At 37.6% G+C, this 23,927-nt stretch overlaps 1 protein-coding gene across 3 annotated transcripts in view; it reads left to right on the plus strand.

Moving 5' to 3' along the window:
• The window catches only part of CRPPA (CDP-L-ribitol pyrophosphorylase A), a 400,424-nt gene extending 382,916 nt beyond the window's left edge, over window positions 1-17,508 (plus strand). For all 3 annotated transcript variants that reach the window (XM_082472756.1, XM_082472757.1, XM_082472758.1), the window contains 2 exons: window positions 6,463-6,502; window positions 16,972-17,508. The gene's annotated coding sequence lies outside the window, so the exon portion shown is untranslated. The remainder of the gene's footprint in view (window positions 1-6,462; window positions 6,503-16,971) is intronic.
• Window positions 17,509-23,927: the final 6,419 nt, after the last annotated feature.

Genomic DNA, 23,927 nt, shown 5'->3' on the forward strand with positions numbered 1-23,927 from the left:
ATGTGAGGAAGACACATGCAAGAAAAGAAAAAAGTTGAGTTGAAAATATGGAGAAAAGAGGTGAGAGAGAAGAAATGTCCAGTGCTCAATTGTAGAAAAAAGTTTTGGAGAGTTTTAATAGAGAATCAGGGACATTGGGAGCAGCTGCCAAACTGTAACGAGGATTTTAGGGAAGATAAACGGGAGAAGATTTTTGGAAGTTCTGTGTAGTATGACTAAAATACCCATTCAGAAGTCCTTTTGAGGAATATTTTCATTTTTTAAATATTTTTGAATATTGGATGATGTTTTCTTTAAAATTTAAAAAACACTGATTAAAAACTACCACTTCATTTGTAATACATAAACAACAGGGATTACATATATATGTGTGTGTGTGTGTGTGTGTGTGTGTGTGTATATATTTGCAGCTTAATTCTTGAATACACCCATAATTTATAAATAACATGCTTGATAAAAACGGTGTGCAAAATTTAAAGGTTTTAATCTATATTTTCAAACTGCTATATAAGAAATTCTATCTTTTTATCCACTGACAGTATTTAAAAGTGCTTGTTTTCTTACTATTTCTTCAACTTTTCCAATTGATAGGTAAACAATGATGTCAAATTATTTCATTTTTATTAAATGCATGTGGATATTTTCTCGTACTACCTCTGTGTCTCTCTCTCGTATTATTACCTTTCTCTCTCTCTCTTTCTCTCTCTCTCTCTCTCCTTCTCTCTCTCTCTCATATAAATGGCTGGCCTATAAATTTTCTAATTAAAAATTGAATCGTATCTCATGAAATGTATAGCTTCCAATATTTATTTTTTTAAGATTTATAGCACAGTATTTTCACTTTAAATGAAATGCAAAGCTTATATGTTACATAAAGAAATCTAGTTTCAGGTAATGGTGAGATGTAATGTTTTCTAAAACTACAAAATTTTGTAGTTAGAGCTCTTAGGAAATACTGTTCTTAGTTGTTATTCTCGGAATATGGATTATTTCTCTCAAAGGGTTGACTTTCAGATTCAATCTCATTAAGTATAATCTTTTTTAAAAAATCTTTCTTTTAAGAATCTGTCAGAAAACATCTATCTAGCTTTCAGAGAAAATTGATGAGTAAAACACTCATTTATATTTTTACTTTTTATCTCCTTTGTAGTTTCAGATATTTTATTCCCTACCTCCTATTTAAGCCTTAAGCTTCTACCTATGCTCTTGATCCCATTCCCTTTTCTGTTTCTTATTTCAAGTAGTAACACGTATCACTCAATCACTCAAGGCAAAACTTGCTAATCACATTTGACACCAGCTTTTCCTCTACATTTTCCAAGTGAAATCCTATCAATCAATTTTATTTCCTGAATATATTCAATATGTTTATTTTTCCTGTTCACGGCAAATAGTGCTTAGCATAGGCCCTTATTAGCTCATCATGATATTCTTTTTCATAAAATTTTTTAATGCATCTTCCTCATCTAATAAATTCCAAACTCTATAATCTGGTATATAAAGCCCTCTCTTCCGATCTCTTCTCTCTCTCCAACTCTTGCATTTTGTATTGAGTTATTTGCTGTTCCCTAAAATTCAACATATTGTATGTCTGTCTCTGTTCTTTTCAAAAACTGTTTGTTTCCTTGGAAGTAAGAGTCGGTGTCATTCCTTTTTCTTTGATTTCCTAAATTTTGCTTTTCTTTTAAGAGTTAGTTTACCTGCCTCTTGAGAGCCTATCTGGTATGGGCCAGGTGCTCATCCTTATATGTATTTTTATGATACGTTTCCTTCTTCTTTTAATCTATCTATATCATGATTAAGCTCTTGGCTCCTCTTCTACTTCTCTGATGATTAGAAGTAACTTTATGTATAAGACTGTCTTATTTTCCTTTGTGCTCACAATATCTCACCTAATAGCATATATACATATGTGCTATTAGGATGGACACACAGACACACACACACACACACACTCTCAATACGTAATTTTTGGACTAAACTGAATGCCACATCTTCATTTCTCCTCTATTATGAGAAATATAAGAAGTGAGCTGCTCTATTTTTTTAAAAAAACTTTAAACAAGTTCAGAAAATGTTTACTACTGTTTATTACATTAGAGGAGGGGAAATCGCTAATCCTTGGCCCCAGGTTTATATATTTAGTGTAAAGGGATATAGGTCTTCTTGGTCAGGAAGAAGTTCACATTCAAATCCAGAAACTTCTTTTTATTTTGTTAACTTTAGAGAAAACCTCTATTTTATGAACCATGACCTGCCTTCAAATAACAGCACAGAATTAACCAATAGAGAGGAGACACAAGAAGAAAAAGCTAAAGTATGTAGAAATAGGGATCCAAAAGGGCGATAGACCAAAGTAGGCTTGGAATTCACTGGTCTTGATCAAATGTTTAATAAGCTTACCAGCTTCAGGTAGCAGAGCTGCACTCACCTATGGATTCCACACACACAGCCCTTCCAGTGCTTTATCTTATGGATGGAGGGGACCCTCTGTAAAATATCATGAAGTGCAGCAACATAATTTAGATTATGAGAATCTAAACTAATTAAGTTTGCCTTGACAATTCTATACCAAGAGCTCTCCTATACATAATTTTTTCATATCTTACATAGATATATAGACATACACACACAATTATGTTTTTTAATTATTTGTCACAATCTTGTTTTCCCTGACTTAAATTCTTTAAAGCTAGAATGTATAAATTATATTTTTTTAACTCCATGAACATAATACATTGGTTGTGCTCCAGATATCTGCCCGATAATTTTTAGTTTCAAAATTAAAAAAATCTTTTTTCCTCAATGAACATTACTAAGAAGTCAATAACTCATCAGGTAATATACACGAGTTCTCTCCTACCTCACCAAGTTGGGGAAACACCTAAAACTAACTAATGGCACTTTTTCCTCTCATAAATTTGTATAATTTATGGCAGCAGAGGACTGGAGAATTAATGGAAGGGTAAAAAAAAAAAAGAATCTTCCCTCTCTTACGTTTGAGAGATTATATGCCTCTGAACCTTAGATTCCTTGCATGCCAGGACTGTGACTTGTTAATATTTTATCCTCAGTGCCTGGCACATAGTGAGTGCTTAAGACATGTCTGAATGAGTTAATGGAGGAGAAAAATCTAGGTCCCTGACTGTTAAGCAACATCTCAACAATTTAGTGAATGAACAGAATATGTGTGGGGTAGGAATTCAATCAATCAACACAGGCATGTACAAACCAAATTTCAGATTAGTTAGAACCAGAATCAACTCCCCCCTTTGTGGGTTTAAATTTAGTTAGATCTAAGGGAGTCTCAGATCGCATCTGTTACTTGATTTTGGATCTTGACAAAATGGGACAAAGGAGTGGCATTCAATGATACAATCGAGAAATGGATCTCTTCATTCTATTTTTGGGGTGTAGGTCATTTATCTCCTTGTCTTCTTCCTGCTTTTAAACGTTTGTGGGTAGCGAGGTGAAGCAGAATCAGCACAGTCTCTCAGCGTCATAACCGGACATGGGGTTGACCATTGTAACACCAGCCATAATCACCTACAGGGCACTTTCAGGGCCCTCTGTGCGATGAACAGGACCTGGCAGCGTTGGCTGTTGCACATGGTTGGGGTAAGACACACTTGCACATATGCGGCCACTGTGCTAGGCCTCCAGGCTGAAACAAGGGTTTGGTGTCTTAAGCTGAGGCACATCGTGAATAAATACCCAATACTGACGTTAGTATTATGCCAAAGTCAGGAATCTGTCTGAATAATTGAACATGACATTCATTCTCTAACTACTGAGGCTGAGTGAAGGAAGGTGGAAAAGTATACTTTTGCTTAACTGGGCCCATCACTGAAATTTAGCCCCAATCATCTGTCGCACTGAGAGGGGAATGCTGGAATGTTACAAAGCATATTCCCCCAAAATAGAGGAAATGTAGTTCAGAAGCCAGAGAATTCGACTAGTCCCCTCATTTGTTTTTCAAGTTTTGCTCAAATTGGCTCGCAAATATATCTACTATGCGTTGCACATGGATATTTTTGTCACCGAATGTTTTACAACAGCTGTGATCCTGATGGGGATTTAGTTAACCAAAGGCCCCTCTGCATGCAAGCGGTCACCAGGCATCTAAGGGGCTGAGGGCTGAAATGACAATAAAGTGAGCAGAACCACGCAGCTGTGGACCAAATGTAGGGTAATAACGAGCAGTTGGCCATTACGGGGTTAACTGCTGGTGTTCTGGTAAGTGTAAAAAAAATGTGGAGGTCCTGCTCAAAAACACAGCCCAAATTCGAATCGTTCCATTGCGTTAGAGTTAAAAACGCTTCTGCTTCCTTTTCAACTGGTGATTATTTTTAGGACACCAATCTTGTTGGAGTGTCTAACACATATATTATAATTATAATTTTTTGATAATTATGTCGTAGTTTTCCAACATGCTTTTAATCTAAATAAGGGATCATTGCAGAATATCAGCTTCTTAGTCTCTGGGGTTTCAGCCACTCGTGCCTGTGCCTTTATAATTTCCAGACTTGTTGCATTTACTCTGGGAAGAATTTTTACCTACATTTGTTGAGTTAAAGAGCCATCCATTCTGTTGTTTTAAACAAATGAAATTGTATCACTGCAATGTCAGTCCAAACATGTGTAATTAACATGGAAAATATGTCTGAGCCATATTGGTCAAGATAGATGACTTCCTTGCATGACTTATAAACAGTTAGAGGCATAAAGCCAGGATGTCAAAACCAAGTTGTATACTGCAAAGGTTTATCTGGGAGGACTTTCAAATTACAAAGGAAAAAAGAAAGACAAAATCAGCCTGCCATGCTTTCCTAACAAGGAGAGCAGCTTTCTGCTATCTGTATAAAAATAAGCCTTCTGTCCTCCTTTCGACATGTGTTACTCACACTGCAAAGGTCAAAACGGACATCTCATTCTTCTGGAAATGTTCATCAAACAATATAATGGTACGTGTCAGGGCTTTCAGATTATTCTGGCTGGAAATGGGCCTCTAATCTCCTTTTAAATTTTATCAGTGACTGTGCACAGAATTCTCTTTGGAATTCTTTGATCAGTGGCCTAGGCTCTGAAAGAAAGAGAACTCTATCCCCTATGTGCTTTTCTGAGTCCTCTGAAAGCTACCAGCTTTGACCTTTTTCTAGGGTTGTTTTCCTAGGTAATGATCCAGTAATACTATTACTTACAGGTAGTAGAGTTGTAGTCACCTTACCTGCAGATGCTCTTCCGTTCCTTTGCTGGATAAAATGAGCTCATTCGGAGTACACCTGAAGAATCTTTTTCTCTCCTCAAGTATAACCCAATCCTGTTTTTATGTTATCAGTGGCATCAATTAGAAATTAAGTGTGCCAAGAACCTCTGAGAAAATCCCACTTGTGACTGAATCACATCCAAGGAAGTATAGTTACCAAGGCATAAGTTAACTTAGGATAAGAAAAATCCAGTTTGACTATAGCCCTATACAGCAACCTTTCCAGAAGGTGTAATGAATTGTCAGTGTACAGGTTTGTAGACTTACTTATGTGGGAAATTCTTCCTCTGAGAAAGGTCCCTTGGTTTCATTCCGGTGGTGCTATATCAACAAGGTTCTTGACCACTTGGTTCATGAAAGCTTGCTGTTCATGAACTAAACTCAAGTACATTCTAATAGTAAAGGCCTTAGGATGTATAATTCCTTCTTTAATTATCAAGCAGCTTGAGCCCTGAATGGTGTTTTCATATATGAGAGGGAGGGAGAGTGAAAGCAAAAGAGAGAGAGAGAGAGGTCTAGGAATATTTTGCTCTACTGTTTCAAAAGGGAAAGTTGTCTAAATTGTTCTGTCTTGAGGTTACCTGAAGAAGGGTGCTCATAAAATAAGACGGCTTCCTGCTGCAGACGTCAGTTTTACTGTGGATTGCAGGAAAGTTTTACATGGATTTTTGATATCTGTCAAGGAAAGGGAAGTTAATGTTCTGCCGGGCAGGGAAGGTAAACATAAAACACATGGGCTCCTCAGAAACTGAACAAAACGTGGGAGCCCTCACTCATCCTTGGGAATGTGGTAAAGCTATGAAAGCAGAACCATCATCACTCCATCTTTCTTGGCATTAGTCCCATGTCAGCATTCTAGAAAGCCTGCTCTACCCTTCCTTCCATTCCACACCTCTGATAACATCTGATGAGACCGGCAGGATAAAGTTGAATAACTCATGGAAAAGGGATGCATTCCTTTAAATCTTCACCCTGCTGGGTACCTCAGTATATCGAGGATGAATGCCTCTATTCTAGGCCCCATCCCTCAATTACAGTAGCTTTGCAGTACTCTTATCTGGATGGATTGAAGACCTAACAGAAGAGTGGGAAAAGTATTAGGCATCCTCAGAAAAGGAAAGCAAAGAACTTATCAAAACAGGACCTAGGGTGCTACCTTGTAGCCCAAAACTCAATTTTATTTTTTTATTTTTTAGTACACAGACTGATGCCATGAAAGCAACTGCCAACAAATCAGTAAGTATAGTCCAAGGGATTTATTCTTTTTTTAAAAAAGTTGAAGATGTAAGGTAGTAAATTACTGTAAGATATATACTCAGCCAAAGCTAACCTGGGGGGTGTGTTAATATAAGTGTGTTGTATACGCATGGGCATATGGTCACATACACATGTATCAAGGAATGGATCGGTCATCCTGAATATATTCAATCTCTTGTGAAATACTGGGCACTGGAAGTTGGAAGCTGCGGCAAACACAGCATATGCTATAAGCATTTCACTTATTAAAGTATCTGACACTTGGCAGGTGCGTTCAAGAATGACAACTCTTGGCAAGTTCATCTTAGCCTTGCACACGAATAATAAAGAGAAAGGAATATTTTCAGTCTGGCAGAAATAAGCAACAGGTGCTAAAGGCCTTGTGCTGTAGTTGAACAGGAGGGAGTATATTGAACAGTGTGAAATCAGCAAACATAATTATAACATACTTGTAATGAAAATGATGGCTCCTAATTAATTCTGGTCTAGACTTGTTCAAAGACCCTGGGGCCAGCACACCTTAGGGGAAGGATTATACCCTTTAAAAAAATCAAATGCATAAAATATTTAATAGTGTACCCTTCATAGAGTAAAAGTCCCTTAGGGATTCTAAAATCTAAGGGCTATTTTTTCTGACGTGGAGCTTTAGTGGTAATCCCATATGTTCAGGGCTGTGGAGCTTCCAGTATGTCCTTATCTAGAATCTATTTGTCCGCTCTTTAGTGTAAGGAGCTTAATCCAGTATTTTATTCTCATCTCTCATTCATTCTGGTTCTTGAAACAGATTATTTATTGCATCAAGGCTGCTATTCACCACACATGTAAGATCTCTAATGTCAAGAGCAGTTATTCTTGAGTGACTTCTGTTCTAGAAGCTGTCAATGAAGATGGTATAGCCCAACGTTCATACACCATTGTATCCCTACTGTATCTTTTGTGTCTAGTGCTTTGTTTGCAAGATTACTAAGAATGCAATAGGGCGATCTTGACAATTGTAGTAAAACTGACAAAAATATTTAGGCTCTGGAGTAAGATTTGCCAAATTCAGAACTGTTTCTAAATCCTGCATATGTGGTTTTGACTTGATTAGTTCAATTCCCCAAGACTGTTTCTTTTTCCATAAAGTGAAGATAATAAAAGTCTTTACTTCACAGGCTCTTTTGAGAACTGAGTTAAGTAATTCATATATTTACCTTAGTAGAATATCACATTGTGTTTATTTGAATATGTTACCTTCATTTATGTTTTCTAGAGTAAATTCCATTGAAAATAACAGTGGGAACAGGGGTTGGTCAGAAAGATCATATGATATTCACACTTCTCTAGATGCAATTTCTAGGATAAACCTTCTTCCTTTATCATGATCTGGGGCTTTGCTACATAAAGTGTGGTCCATAGACCAGCAGCGTTGGCATGGCCTGGGAGCTCATGAAAAATGAAGAATCTTGCGTCCCACCCCAAACTAACTGATTCATAAACTGTATTTTAATGAGATCCCAAGCAATTTGTGTGCACTTTAAAATTTGAAAAGCTCTGGTCTATACAGCTTAGGTCCTTATGTATCCTTTTAGATTTTCCTGATCTTACCCCTAATTTAATCATGTTTATTATTATACCTGTGTATTTTTGTTAGCCCAAATGTTTACTTTTAAAATGTCTGAATTGCTAGACAAGTCTTTCAGAATAAGTGACACTTTATTGATGCACGGTATTTTAATTTTTCTGGTACATGCTCAGACCCCAAAAGCCATATTGATGCTACCTCCCCTTCCTCCTCTCACCCCGAAACACCTTAAAGACTCTTATCATTTGATTCCTAGATTTTGATTTGCCTGTTTCTAGAGAAACTACTAAGACATATTGGGCAGTTCCCTCTTCTGATTTTGAAATTGAAATAACATCTATGTGAGGCTTAGTGAGAGAAATGTAACAAAGGCATGGGTCATTGCATCATTGCTTCATTCCATAAATTACTTTTCTTGTCGGTATTAAATCGTTCATAGATTTAATTCTGCCTTGAAGAAAATGTTTAGTTTAAAAAAAAAATGTTTCGAGACAAATTTTGACCATGCTTAATAGAAGACAAATGCATTCAAATGAATTGAAATTAATTCAAATTAATCATTTAAAAGTTCAGGTAAAGATTTTTTTTTAAATGATTGGTACAAGGTTCTGCTAAATTTACATATTTTTTTCTCTTTTAAATAACACTTTCAAGTTACATATAGTCCTTTAACTTTTTTATGTGTAACACTATTATTATTTCCAATTAATGGGGATATTTTCCATACTGATTTTTTTTTTCACTTACTATTCGACCACCATCTCATAACAAAGACAGCTTGAGAGTGCGTGTTAACAAAGTCAAACACTACAAATGAACTTCACAGTTCTCTGCACTGCTCATTCTCACCTCATGAATCCGAAAGTGTCTGTGAATTTGAAAGATTGCTGCTGGTGGATGATCTCACCTTCCACACTTCCATATTCTCTGGTTACGGTTTTTCTCCTGTAAATGGCTCCCTATACTTGGAGCTGCAGTGCCAAACTTTCTAGACAGGCATAAATTACTGCTGTGTCTCCCTTCCTCTTTTTCTTCATTTATATTTCATACTGTATGACAAACTGAAACATTGAGTAACGGACGGTGCTAAGGGACGGTGACTATTTACTGTGTTTTTTTCGTGCTCTGGGCGTTTTATATGTCTGAAATACTGAACTGTATGATACTAGAGATCAAACAAACAATAGGACTTGAAATTTTTCATTTGTTGCAGGGAAGCTTTGGTTTTATAAAGGTAGCTGCAAATTAGACTTTAATTGCTAACTGAAAGGAATGGTTGCAATATGTTGTCAGGCAAAATATGAAAAATACAGAAAGGTCAAAGTAGTAAAGCATATATCCACTTACGTAGAGCACTGAATCATTCACTGAGCTGACATTCCTGCTGTAAACTCACTTTCATAAAAGATATTTTTCCATTTTAGGAACAAGAAAGATGTCTGTGTCATGCCAGCCCTAATACCTAACATCTTAATGGGAAGGGCAGCAGAGCAAATACCTTTCTTTCTCTTACTTGGTTCATTTTTAATTTATAGGCTTTAAAACTATTTATCAACTAACTTCCTTCCTCTCTTCCTTCCATCCTCTTTTTTCCCAAATAATCTTAAATTTTCTCCTGAGGGGAATACCAGTTTTCTCCTCACTGTTCATGTAGTACGTGCTCCCTACAAATTCTTTATTTTTACCCTAAAGACAGAGGCTGTCTTATTTTCTGAAACAGACTGGATGCCAATTTTTAAAAATTTAAAACAACTAATAGTGGTAAACTCTGTACTTTCTCTCAGAAAATTTTCCCCCAAATTAGGGCTTGACATTATACTGGAACTGAAATGCTCAAGTTAAAAGAAGGAAGGAAATGAATATTTATTGAGGGTCTACTATGTGCCAGAAGTTTTCCCTACATGATTTCTTTTAATGCTCATCACAGCACTGTGTGAGAGCTGTTATTCTCTCTAATTTGCAGTTTAACAACTGCAATTCAGACAGTCAGTAGCTTGCCCAACATCATCTAGCTACTAAATCTGTATGACTCCAAAGCGTTCAGTCTTTCCCACTTTATTATATACCAGTGTCCTCTCCCTCAATGTTGCAAATGAGGCCCATGAGGAGCAAAGAGACCGGGGGCTTAAATTGGTGTCTGAGTTTGAATTGGATAATAGGTTCTCTGTTCATCCCACTGTGCCATTGGCAATACAAAGATGGGGAAAAAACTTGTGCAGTTGGCCCTAAAATTAAAATTCACATTAAAAAATCTGTAAGAAAATTTACCATGTTCATTTTTTTGAGGGATGGAATCTATTAATATATTTCCTGTCTATTACTGAAAATAAAATCTCATGTGATTCCTCCTCATGTTTCTTTCTATCTCTTTCTCTCTTCAGTGCCATGAGTTGATCAGACCCCAGAGATAACGACTGTTATTTTTAAGGAATTCTGTATGTGGTTGCAGGCAACACAACTTTTTCGTCTCCATGGAACTGGAGCATAGGTCAGATTATGCTGGGCCAAACTCCAAATCTATAGAATGAATTTTCTATTTTCCAACCATTCAGGCAGACTGTCCTCATAAATTTATGCAACTGTTCAAAGAGTGAGCCTTATCTTTTTCCTATTTCTCTCTCTAACTTCTTCCTCCCAACTTCAGAATTGAAACACAGTAGGGACTCGTAGTACAATAAATATTTTTGCATACTTGTTACTCTTTTTTCCTCCCACCAGAGTTTACACAGAACAAGAACTCCACAGATGATAAACAGATACAGATGTTTTCCATGACTCTTACCATATTTACAAATGAAAATATAAGATTTGGTAGGTAAGAGTTAGTTAGACTGGGGGAAAGGATTGAAAAAGTTTCAAGGTTGTGTTAAGACTTCTTATACCCATTGCTTTTGGAGAGTTAATAAAAAACAAAACCAAAAACCACATAGCAAAATCTGACATCACCTGCCTTAGAGGTGTGCAGAAAGTAGGCTATACGTCCTCTACACCCAGGCCAGCTTGAACCACTCCCTGTTCCTTAAATATACCTTGTTCTTTCCCTTCTCTGAGCTTCTTTTTAAGATGTTGCCTCTGATATAACTGTCCTCTCTTCCTCCCCTTCTACCCGTCAAATTTCCACACATCTGTCAACATTGGGTTTAAATGCCACCTGCTTCATGCAGGCCTCCCATGAACTGAGGGTCAGGAAGTCCCTTCTGTGCGTGACTGTAGCAGTTGGAATACAGATCTTTTGTAGCACTTACCACTCACTGTACTAAATTTGGAATATTTTTATATCGTTATATCTTCCTTATAAGGTAAAGAATTGTTTCTGTATATCAAAAAGTATAATCCTCACTCTTTTCTATTTTTGTTCACTTGGCTTCTGGGGCGTCATGCTTTCTCAGTTCTCCTCCCTCATTGGCCATTTCTTCTTGGCCTCTCACTCTTTCCCTCCCTCCTTCCCTCCCTCTCTTTTGGTTTTAGTTCCTCAGTCTGGACTCTTCACGATGTAGTAAAGCTTGGTTTTTTAACTTGATCAATGTCCACTCACTCCCAAGATGATCATATAGAATTTTACAGCTTTAAATATCATCTAAATGCTGATGACTCCCAAATATATGTATCAAGCCTGGATCTCTACCTCAACTCCAGATGGTTATCTCCACCTGCGTGCTGAATCATCTTCACTTGCCTCCTCACATGAAATGTGTCCAAAACAGAAATGGTAATTGCCCCCCCACCCCACCAAAACTTGCTTTACCTTTCTCTCCTTAGTAAATGGCAACCAACATTTTAGAATCATCGATTCATCTCTTTCTCTTAATTCATGCGTACAATCTTTCAACAAATCCTGCTGGTTCTATTTTCAAAATATATTCAGAATCTGACTACTTCTCATCATTTCATGTCTATGACCCTGATCCAAGCCATAATTATCTCTCAGCCGGGATACTCAGTGGCTTGCTAACTGGTTTCTCTTGTCTCTACTCTCACATCCTACCGTGTGTGTGTGTGCGTTTGTGTGTCTATTCAAGAGAGCAACCATCCTGATTTAGGTATTATTAAAACTTAGATAATGTCTTCTCTTATTCAACCCCTCCAAAGGCTCCCATCTCGCTCATGGTAAAAACCAAACTCTTTACAATGGCTTACAAGGCCCTATATAATTTGGCTCCCTGTTACCTCTATGAACTCATCCTGTGCTTCTTCCGGCCCCGGGTGTTCAGTTACGGCATCACTGGCCTCTTTTCTTCAAGTGTTCAGTATTCCTCCACCTCAAGGCCTTTGTGGCTCCCTCTGTTGGGAAAGATCTTCCCCAACAACCTATATTTCTTTGCACCCTCATTTTTTTTATCCATCTTTCTTCATATTTTCCCATTATAATCTTATTTCCCCCAGTACTAAGTTCTCTGGTCATCCTGTTTAAACGTCAACCCACCCCCTTCCTTCTCTGCTTGTTATTGGTGTTTGTTTCTGGTTTTCTTTTTTGTTTTCATAGCCCACCTTTCAGACGGTGCATGAGAGCCTGGCCCAAAGTAGGTGCTCAATGAACGTTTTCAGATTTGTTGACTTTCATAGTGCCTTCCATGCACATAGTAGGTGCTCACTGTTTTTTAATCGACAGTGTGAAGCTCCAAATTATATTTTACACCAGAAAGGGGAATACAGATTTTTATCCATTTCATGAATTTTTCACAGTTAACAAGAATTGAAAGTGGTTGTATATCAGAAACAGGTGTGTTTTATCTGTGTATAGTAAAACACTAAGTTTCAAAGAGTGGAAAATTTTGGTTGTTCATAGCAGAAGGAACTATGGAGCCAGCAACAGGTTCATCGAGCCAATAGGCTATGTTAAAAGAATATAGACAGTGCCACATATCTAGGAAAATGCTCATTCAAATGCTCTAAGGGTGCCTTTGATCATGTTTAATTAAAGAAATTATAAAATGCTTTTCACTTAAAGTCTTCCTGACACAACCACAATTTGGCAATTGTTCTCAAGCACAGAAGCCAGAAGAAGATAAAACATGGTGGCCTTCTACTCTAAACCCCAAAAATATATTTTACCCCCAAATAAAACAGTTAACAATAAGACGTTTTTGAGTGAAAGGAAGAGATTTTGTAAGAGCCATTCACACCATAACAGATGTGCTGTCTTGCTTCAGCCCTACTTTATATCTTTCCTTTACCCTTTCCTCTCATTGAGAACCCTATGGCATAAAGTTTCATTTCAAAGATTTAAAATAGGACATGGAATCCTAGGCAGACTTAAGAGCAACAGTACAGAGCAATCTATCGTGGATTTTGTGACTCTTACGCAACATGCATAGTTTCCCTGGGACCAGGATATTTTTGCCCTAAAACTGGCCCAGTTTCCCCTGCACGAGATCATCCTCCTTGCTCAGAAATAATAGTAGAATTGAAATAGATACCACTCAAATTGAAAGAGTTAGTCCGTTCTAATCCAATAGAAAACTACTGGCAATTCTCGGAGGTCACTGAGTTTAGGATCTAGAGATCATCTTCACTTGTCAGAACACCGGACTGCAAAAAGCTCCAGATACAATTTTGAACTACCTAAGCAATTTCCACCACCTTCAGTGTAAGCACCTAGAGGATTTATTGACAAAAGTATGCTGTGCATGCATTTTTTTTTAAGCATTAGACTGGCAAAAATGCCCTGGATATTTGAGCATAGGCTCCTTTGTCTCTTTCTTTTAACCCTGCCAGACCTCCCTAAGATATATGCCACAGAGAAGCCCCCATCCTCCAGTGTCCATGATGAATGATTTGGGAATAGTCCAAACAGTAAGGGAGGGATTTAGCCCAGTTTCCTTGACTTTAGCCCCATTTATTTATGAGAAGGTTGTGAGGAGATTTACAGAGAAAGTAAAATATTCCATAGTGTGGCTTTTTATGCAGACCTGTGCTTAGGAATAATCATTGCTGTCACTGCTTTAATGCTGAAGGGAAAAAAAAAAAAAAAAAAGACTTCTGCAACCCACGTGGTACAAAAAAAGAAAACAAAAAAGCAATAAAGGGAAAACCAGGAGTTGTGTAGTTTGATAGTTTCTTTCTAGCTTCTTATTTTATCATTACACCCTTTGCTCCAAAAACTTTACTTTTCTCTAAATTCCATCAAACTTAATTTCTTCATTTCTCTTCTCTCTTCTCCATTTATGTGTGAGTGTCTGTGTGTGTGACAATAATTGTTAATACCCACAGTACTTCATTATTCCTCAGAAAGACCCTCAAGAGTACATGCCAATAACTTGTCCATTGTGTAAATGATGAAACCAAAACTCAGAAAGTGAACCTTTCTGAACCTAATGTTGATAGGGAAAGAAAGCTAATGGTGGGGAGAGCCCAAATTCAAACTTAGATGCCCCTGACTTCAAAGCCTTGTAGTTAATTACTGTGTCTTCTTGCCCCTTATGTAGAGGAAGAACTTCTGCTGTTTGCTTTCTGGCACGGGGGAGGTGTGTGAGCAGGCCTCTCGTATGCCTGGCTCATCGTGCATCCCCTGGCCAATGCACTTGCTTCATTGCTTTCCATGCCTGCTCTTTATTGTGAGAACAGAGTCCTTCTGGGTAAGGAAGTCATTCACTTCCACGTTAAATAATCACGGAGATACGGGTTTAAACAGAATAGCAAGCAGAACGTCGAAGGCTTATTTAAACTAGAGAGCTGTATTCAGTATTTCTCTTGCTTTTTTTCATTTCAACTTTAAGTTGTCAGGAGCAATACAAAAGAAGAAGGAAAAATCAGTGATGCCTGATTTCTTTTTCCTAATATTTTCTTAGGGCAATTTCCAAACATAAAGTTTGAAAGTTTTACACGGTAAATACCCATATACTCAGCATCTAGTTTCTATAATTTTGCATGCTTTACTTTTCACCTCTCTATCCACTAATCTCTCTATCCACTAATCTATCTTATTTATGTGATACATTTTAAAGTTAACTGCAGATATCAGTGCCCTTCACCTCAAAACAGTATGAATATCATCAACCAGGGTTCAATATTTATTGACTCTTTTTTGTTAAGGTAAATTTTATGTAAGGCGAAATGCACAAATCTGGTGCATCATTTGATGATTTTTGATGTGTATCTACATCCACGTAACTAAAACCTCTTTCAAAGTATAGAATATCACTATGCCAAATACAACATAATCCTCATCTCCCAGCCCCCTGCTCACAGAGACAATCAATGTCCCAGTTTTTACATCATGGATTACTTTTAGCCATTTTAGTCTTCATAGTCATTCAAACAAATCACATAGTAACTACTCATTTGTGTAAGATTTCTTTTACTTAGCGTTATGTTTTTGAGATTTATCCATGGGGTTGTAGTGATATGTTCCTCTTTATTTCTGAGTAATATCCCAGTGTATGAAAATATCACAGTTCGTTTATCCATTCTTCTGCTGATGAAAACTTGATCTAGTTTTTCAGTTTAGGCTTTTAGCAAATATTCTTGTGCAAGTCTTTCTGGTACACACGTTTTCATTTTTCTTAGGTAAATACCTAAGAGTAGAATTGCTGGATTGCGAGGTAGGCATTTGTTTAGTTTTATATAGGAACTGCCAGATCTTTTCCCAAGGTAGTTGCATGGTATTACATTCTCATCAACAGTGTATGAATATTCTGTTGGCTCCACAAGCTCACCAACATTTGACATTTTCTGTCTTTTAACGTTTAGATTTTCTGGTGATTATATAGTGGTATCTCATTGTGATTTTAATTTGCATTTTCCTGATGAGTCATGACATTGAACACTTTATCATCTTCCTTGGTAAACTGTCCAGTATTTTTGCATATTTTTAAAAATTGGACTGTTGTTTTCCTTGCCTGATTTTGAAAACTGAGCAATATTGAATACAAGTGAAATCACTGTGTCATTTAATTAGTTGTCTGAAAACTCAGTCTTAAGAACCATCCAAATTGTACGAGCAATTATAGATAAATCAGGTAAAGGACTATTAGGTGTGGTCTACAATTATGAAGAAGAAAAAAGATAAGATTTTTTTACTGTAGTTACTCCAGGGCTGATGTGGGCCTATCCTGTCTGCAACAGAACATGACAGAACAAATTAGCCTGAGACTTGTCAGGCTATCTTTAGCTTTCTATTTAACTCTCAGAAACTGTAAGATAATCATCCAGTTTGGTTAATGCTTCTCTGAACCTGTCCTTCAAACCTGCCACTCTTTCTCCACCATTCATTATTTCCTTGTAAAACTCAAGTGGCCATCTCACATTATTTAATAATTCTATAAGACATATGGCCAACTGCTAAACTTAACAATGGAGGATCAACTTAAGAAGGAGCAGAGGAGTGATAAATGCGTTCCCCTTATTGTCATAAAGTTGGAAAATTATGACCATATGCATGGACTGAGCCAAAAGGGCAGAGAATTCCCTTTGTCTCCTTATTATTCACCCATTGTGCTGTTTTAAGTTCCTTTAGTGGCCAAAGTGTGACAGAAGCAATACATCAGGTTTTTGCTGTAAAATGTTATCTAAAGGCAAAAAGTGGGCCTGTAGGACAGATAGAATTCTACACTGAGCCATGGGATTTATGATAAAACTCTATAACCAAATAAAAAATATCTGTGACTACATTTATGTGAAGCAATGGTGCCATTCTTTGGCTGGTTTAGGTAATCACAGGTGCACATTCTTAGTCATACTAGAGATATATCCCAGTAGACATTTGGGAATCTGTTTTGAATTTAAAGTGGAAGTTCCAAGACAGATTTGGCAATTCTTTTCAAATTCTCTTTTTTCAGAGAAAAATACACATTGTGGAAAAACACTGGAAAAATATAGATGGTGATTCAAAAATAGTGTGCTGTATGTATATATATACAGAAACATACTCTTTTGATTTTGACAGATTAATTTTCTGTGACACCTCTGGATATGCTTTGGGCCCATGTGAAGAGAAATATTTAAATAAATATATTCCATGACTATGAAACAGGAGTTTAGCAATGAGCACAAACTGCAAACAAAGCAAAGACGGAAAATCAGAGGGACCCAAATTCCAACTCAATGTTGGACGCGTTACATTCTGATAAAATGGTTGCGATAGTATTTTTAAATATTCAAATTGGTTTCCTGAGGAACATTAGCTATCAGAGTTTCAAAAAGAAATATTAAGGTGTTTTAATCAAAATTAATAGTAATCTTTCTTTCCTCATTACTGTAATTAATACGCCTGCTTCTCTGTCACTATAAATTTAATTTTATCACCTAAGGCAGGCTGTGAACTTGTGCTGTCTGAATTTATTTTTTTTTTTCATTTCCACAGGGTAGGAAAGAAAGGATTTGGAGCATTTCTGTATCTTTTTTTTTTTTTTTTCAGAAAGAGGCCAGAACATGCCATATTGTAAATATTAGCCAAAAATATATGCTAATGAGAAAAATTCAACAGTCCTCATGGGAAGCCAGTCGTTTATTCTTTCTCCTTGCTTCCACTTCTTTCCATTTCCCTGTGGCCTGCTGGGAATGAGTGTATCAAAGAGCTTACACTTCTGTTGGAGTATGACTGGGCCTATATGGTCTAAAGTCTAGTGTGCATGTAGAGAGGCAGCTTCCTGGTTCAGTGACCGTTCTGTAAAATAGAATTTTCCTGTACATGGCCTCTTGCTGAAAATCTGAGTTGCAGATTTACGGCAAGATATTCCCTCAGTCCTGGAAGATCCAGGTAGGGCCTGGGGTGCCTGGCATCCTGGTTCAGTAGCCTCTTGCTATAAGCAACATTGAAATGATTCATAGATAATGACCCCCAAACACTGGGTTGCAAGAAAGGCCAAGTGATACCTTCAGCTATCTGACAATCTGAATAGTCTTTCTCAACTCAACAGCAAAAATACAAACAGCCCAATCGAAAAATGGGCAGAAGATCTTGAAAGACATTTCTCCAAGGAAGACATACAGATGGCCAGTAGGCACATGAAAAGATGCTCAACATCACTAATTATTAGAGAAATGCAAATCAAAACTACAGTGAGGTACCACCTCACGCCAGTCAGAATGGCCATCATTAAAAATTCTGCGAATAACAAATGCTGGAGAGGGTGTGGAGAAAAGGGAAAACTCCTATACTGTTGGTGGGGATGTAAATTGGTGCAGCCACTATGGAGAACAGTATGGAGGCTCCTTAAAAAACTAGAACTACCATATGATCCAGCAATCCCAGTCCTGGGCATATATCTGGAGAAAACCACACTTCGAAAGGATGCATGCACCCCGATGTTCATTGCAGCACTATTCACAATAGCCAAAACATGGATGCAACTGAAATGTCCATCGACCGAGGAATGGATAAAGAAGATGCGGTACATATATACAGTGGAATACTACTCAGCCATAAAAAAGAAAATAAGGCCATTTGCAGCAACATGGATGCAACTAGAGATGATCATCCTACCTGAATAACTCAGAAAGAGAAAGACAAATACCAGATGATATCACTTATATATGGAATCTAAAATATGGCACAAATGAACCTATCTAAAACACAGAAACAGATTCATGGACACACAGAACAGACTTCTGGTTGCCAAGGAGGGGGAGGTTGGGGGAGGGATAGAGTGGGGGGCTGGGGTTAGCAGATGTAAGCTATCATTTATAGAATGGATAAACAACAAGGTCCTACTGTATAGCCCAGGGAACTATATTCAATATCCTATGATAAACCATAATGGAAAAGTTTTTCTAAGAAAAAGAATGTATAATATATATAATTGAATCACTTTGCTGTACAGCAGAAATTAACATTATAAATCAACTATACTTCAATTAAAAAAATTAAAAAATGAAGTCTTTCTCCATGGCTAAGGAGTGTTTTGTACATCAGTGGTCCCCAACCTTTTTGGCACCAGGGGACCAGTTTCGTGGAAGACAGTGTTTCCACAGATGGGGGGGACGATTCAGGCAGTAATGCGAGCGACGGGGAGCAGCAGAGGAAGCTTTGATCGCTCGTCCGCCGCTCACCTCCTACTGTGCGGCCTGGTTCCTAACAGGCTGCAGACCAGTATCGGTCCATGGCCCCGGGGGTTGGGGATCCCTGCTGTACCTGGACATCTATTCAGGACTCAGGTTCAGATTGTGTTAGTTGGGGCACCCTAACATATTGTAGCTGAGTTTAGGTCTCAGATCCCCAAAGACAGTGGCACACAGCCTGCAGGGACAAAGAAATTTTGCAGGGATTCTTAGGTTTAGATGTGAGTGGCAGCCTCAATCCCTGTCTTTACATATATATGGGATACTTATATAAGTTTTTGACATTTGTGCTCTCAGTGACATTTAAGCTTGTTGCATGTTGGATGCTCTAGCAATGCAGACATTCTGAGTTCTAGGCTGAAATATACGAAAGAGTTCAATTGGATTAAAAATTATTTTGTCCTCAGAAATGCCAACATTAATTGCATTTGTCAGTGAAAGACATGATGATTTCTTCAAAGGTACGTAGTTCATACATGAAAGTTAACTCAAGTTTTTCATTGGATATTTGAAAAGATTTTATTTGCCAGTATGATAAAAATTTCAACATTTAGTATTTTCTCTAATGCTCTGTGTCTTTGTAATTATAAAGTGTCAAGAAAATGTAATACTTTTTGCCCCCAAAGATATTTATAGACACTCTTAAATCCCTTCCAGTTTCCTCCAGTGAGCCATACAAATCCTGTCATTTTCTCTGTATGCTATGACAAGAAAAGCATGGGGAAGCCCTGCAGCAAGGCATATTGGTTACTGGTCTTTTTATAGGCAGCGGCTACTGGTAACTTAAGGACCAAGGGTGTGTATCTTCCTCCCTTTACTAACGAATTAAAGTTTCCTTCTCTCATGAGAAATTATAAAACATAAAGGAATCAATCAACCGTAACCTGTATTCTATAACAAACTATATGTGGTTCATAAAATAATTATTTAGCAACTGCAACTATAAGTGATATGCAGGCATTACTATCCAGTATTATCTACCAGCTGCCCCTCCCAGGACCCTGGCCCCAGGCACAGACTAATGTATTTCTCTGTTACACTTCAACAGCCTCTAACCTGTCTTGTTTGCTCTTCCGTTCCATGCTCATGCCTCCCCTCTTTGATCTGGTACTGAGTGCGGAAAGTCTCCAGATACTCTTTTCAAATGCTTTAAAATAATTTTAAAATAAACTTTCTTAATTTATACAAAATACAGAACTGTGAATGAAAGCTATTTGTAAAAACAATAAGCAAAAATGTATAGACGAGAACTCATTTTTTTCTAAAGTCCTCCCTAATCTCACACTCCTTGCCCTAGCAACCTTTCTCTCCCCCCCTCTCTCTCATAATGTATAGAACTTCTCCTCAGCTGCTCAGATTTCATCAGCTGCAATTTATTGACCAGTGAATTTATCGACCACCCCACCTGGTGCCACAAAGATTTGAAATCACTTTTACAATAGACACTGCAGGAGTAATTCATGTGTTTCCCTGAGTTCTATACTTAGCTCATTCAACAGACTTAAAAAAATCCTAAAACAATTTCAAGGGAATATTGGTGGGAGAGACAAATTCTCTGTCTGGAGGTTGGGGGTAGAGTATTGTTCATGGAACACTTGAACCAGAAGGTTGGGCTACTATATCACATGGGCTGGAAGGCTGAGAGCCTTTCACTATTTCCCTGAGGACTTGATGGGTGTAGAGTCAGATTGCTTTCATTTCTATCCTCCTCCACCGCCACCACCCTCATCCAAACCACCATCATCTCTCACTTGGGCACTTCAATGTTTACCTAGCTGGTTTTGCTTCAGTGCTTTCTCACAGATCATTTGTTCCTCCTAGAATAGCTAGTTATAACATGTTGCTCTCTTCCTTACTCTGACTCACAGCCTTACATCATCTGCCCTCGTCATCTTCTATTCTCTTCCCTGCTCTCTGTGGTCCAGCCACATTGTATTTCTTGCATTTCATCAACTACTCTTAGCCCTTCACATACGTGGGACCTTTGTTTTCATTATTCTTTCTTTCTATCTTATCTTTCCCATCTACCCTGCTCTTTACAAGTCTAGCTTTTTCATATTGATCCTATCCCAGCTCAAACAGCATTTCATCTGTGAGCCTTTCCTGACAATCCCCCCTCAAACAGCATCCCTATTCAAAATCTTCCCAGCCTTCTGTTTATATTCTTTATAGCACTGTCACAATTTGTATTTCTTTATATCATTGTGGCCACTTATGTGCATCTTCTGTAAGATAAGAACGCTAGCTCTCTTATTTCATCACTGTGTTTAACACTAGAGCAAGGAGTAACACTAATTGATCACAAATGAAAAAAATTATTCTTACAAAAGAATTACAGTGGGTTACATAAGAACTTAGATCCAAGAACCAATAAGGAAATAATTTTCTATTTCAGCCATATCAGTTATTATCAAGTATAAAGGATCCAAGTATGACTGAAAATCTCTCTTTGGCAACTGTCTGCTTCATCTGCTTCTTCCTCTTCTCCAACTCCCAGGCACCAGGGTATTTTTGCATCAGTGCAGAAATCTAGCTTGGCAGTAATTCAGCCAAATCTTTGCTATAACATATCTGATGGTCCAAGGTTTTTTTGTTCTTTTCCCTGGGACTTTTTTACGTAGAATAAAAATGTCCATTTAATCAGTACCCATGATCTTCAGCAAGGGGGCAAGAGGAAAACAATCTGATTATAGCGGCATGCAAATGACCGCCAGACTTCACACTTCATGGGCATTTCACATTTTTCAAAAGAAACTTATTGATACAGATATTTCCCCTCATAAGAAAAATATTTGGAGGGATAATTTTTAGTACCCCTGACTCCCACATGTCTGAGTTTGGGGCTAGAAGAAAAGGATTTAGGGACTTGACATCTTCCATGTGAAAGATTGCCAAGATCTTGCTTAAAGCATACCAACCTACATTAATCCCTAATGAAAGTATCATGCAAGATTTCACTCTTCCTTTTATATTAGTCAGGCATGCCTTACCTATCTTCCCTTTCTGTAAGTATTATCTTGGTAAGTTTGCTTTGTAAAACACATATACTCTATTAAATAATCTGTCAACTGAAAGCAATATTGGATGTGCATTAACATTTTGTTCACATGCATTATACTTTTGCAACCTCGGCTTATTTGTATCAAAATTCCACTGGCAGTGTTTTGCTTTTGATCTGTGAGCTATTAAAAGCCCTGTTACTACAGATGAAAGGAGTTAGAAAGTTCTATATCATAATGCAGTGCGATCAGTAATTCACAGAGCAGGTAATTTGCAATGACTTGCCAAGCCTTTGATTGCACCAGGTTTATAGCTATTAGCAGTTTCCCCTTTCAAATTTGTATGGTTCCATACTTCCTTGTTGACCTCTTTTTCATCATTTATGGTCCAGTTTGGTAGTGAAAAAACATAACTTCTTGCTTAGCACACGGCTGTCATTCAAACCCCAGTGACTTACTGAGCACTTGGACATTTGTGATGATGAAAAAAACATTAAGCAGGTGTTCAGAACACTAACCAGGTGCCTGCAACAATGCTTTATGGGATTCACAATGTACCTCTGGGCTATATACTGATTCAGACTTGATTCTCTCTATCAATTTAATCTCAGTGTTCAAACTGCCATTCAGAGAAGGAGGCACAGTTTTCACTAAAATTGAAGTTAAATAACATTCCCAATAATAGTGTTAATTTAGGACCTCATAAGAACAATTGGAAGGGCAGTGACTGCCTGCCACTAAAATAATATTAAAGTAGGGCTCACATGTCTACTTTGAAGTCATGCAATTAGGAGTACTACTTGATACTGGACTATATAAAATTTAAGCCCTATAAAATGTCTTTAGCAATGAAAACTTACAGCTCAATGGCACGCTTTAGCCCCTTAGCTGTCTGCATTGAAGGTATACCACGTGAAGGAAACATCACGTTATTCTGTGGAGGTTTTTCTTTGCACATTTAAAATTGGTCATCTGTTGTACAGGTGTGCAGCACATCCTGGTGTGGGTTAGTCTGCCCTCATGTGTAGTTTGTCTGGGAGATGTGGAACCCTCCAAAAGTCAGCATAGTCCAGGTCCCCAATTAGTGTGTTTGGGGAAGTGTTCAAAGTCAGAACCCCTGAGCACAGGGAATTTCCCAACTCAGTACTAGTTAGACGTCTCAGAATCTACCATTCAGGCCCAGAACCATCTTCAGTGTAAAGTGGCAAAAACGTCACATGCACGTACAGACTCACGCATACCTAACAACGAAAGAAATACTGTTGTCAAGATCATCCACTTCCTATCATCATTCCAGTATGAAAAGAAAATACCTTTTCCGATAATATGGAACAGACAAGCATTGCACTTTGACCTTCTGGACGTTTACCATATTTAGCAAATGATGTGAAAAATCCTAAATCTAGAATAGAAAATTTTGAGTAGTTTTACATTTGGAAGTGGAGGCTTCTAACAGAGCATAAAAGTTACATCCATTTATATCTAAGGCAGAAATACCTTGAAAGAGTAATTATAAGCAACTTGGGAAGACAGGGCTGCAGACTCATGCATGCTTATCAAAGAAGAAGACTATTCACATAAAATAAATGCATTTGAAGATCAAAGGCTATAAGGGCAATCGGTGCATGGGTAGTGACTCATGTATACTGAGCATTTTGCACAGAAAACTCAGTGTCCTTTTCAGCCACAGTTGGGCATGTGGAGAGCAGCAACATTAATTGCTTCTTTGAATATAAAGTAGTCATAGCCATACTATTCCATGCTTGCCTAGCAAAAATCCAGTGATACTGACAGCTTCCCTTGTCCTTACCATCTAGCTTTTGTAACGTTTTCATCTTCCTTC

The sequence above is a fragment of the Balaenoptera physalus genome (genome assembly GCF_965194825.1).
Source record: "Balaenoptera physalus genome assembly, chromosome: 8".
Taxonomy (NCBI): Eukaryota; Metazoa; Chordata; class Mammalia; order Artiodactyla; family Balaenopteridae; genus Balaenoptera; species Balaenoptera physalus.